Below are 1,036 nucleotides of genomic sequence, written 5' to 3'. Positions count from 1 at the left end.
CTGCCACCCGGGAGCAGGCCTAAGCCAGCAGGTCGTTATCTCCCGAGGGGTCCCAGACTGCTAGAGGGCACAGGCTGGGCTGAGGAACCCCCCTTCTACCGGAGTGCACAAATTTTTGTGCACCAGGCCTCTAGTATAATAATAAACGTTTAATATGCTAATTAGACCAAACAGCCAAACAACCTTCTCGACGTCATTCCAAGCATCCTTCCGGACAAAACTGCAGTGGCAGGGGCCGATACAGAGGCAGTTAGGGATGATCCGGCAGTCAGGCGAGTAGTTAGGGCTGATCAGGCAGGGGGGAGGGTAGTGGGGGACACCAGGCCGGTGGGGGTGGAAGTTAAGGGTGACCAGGCTGGCTGGGGCAGGGCAGTTGGGGGCAACTAGGTCAGCAAGGGGTCATTTGGAGGTGACCAGGCCAGCACAGGGGGGTAGGGGCGATCAGGCAGGCAGGCGAGTGGTTAGGAGCCGACGGTCCCAGATTGTGAGAGAGTGCAGGCCAGGCTGAGGGACCCTCCCCTCCCCGTGCATGAATTTTGTGCACTGCGCCTCTAATTCTATATAATAAAAGGGTAATACGCAAATCAACCGAACGGCAGAATGACCGGTTGCTATGACATGGACTGACCACCAGGGGGCTCAATGCAAGAGCTGCCCCCTGGTGGTCAGTGTGCTTCCATAGGGGGAGTGCTGCTCAGCCAGAATCCCAGAAGCCGGTTTCAAGGCTGGCAAATACAGCAGTGGCAGGAGCCTCTCCCGCCTCCACCACAGTGCTAAGGATGTCCGACTGCCGGCTAAGCCATCAGTTGGACATCCCCCAAGGGCTCCTGGACTATGAGTGTATGCAGGCCAGGCTAAGGGACCCTCCTCCCCCAAGTGCATGAATCTCGTGCACCAGGCCTCTAGTATATATATAAAAGACTAATATGCAAAGCGTCCCTGCGGGAGACCAGGCGTTCTATCAGTCGCTGTGATGTGTGCTGACCACCAGGGGGCAGTGTGGAATGAAGGAAGGCCCCTGCGGGCAGCTGCCAGG

Source organism: Myotis davidii, unplaced genomic scaffold (assembly GCF_000327345.1).
Source record: "Myotis davidii unplaced genomic scaffold, ASM32734v1 scaffold2042, whole genome shotgun sequence".
Lineage (NCBI taxonomy): Eukaryota > Metazoa > Chordata > Mammalia > Chiroptera > Vespertilionidae > Myotis > Myotis davidii.
This window is presented reverse-complemented; position numbering follows the sequence as displayed.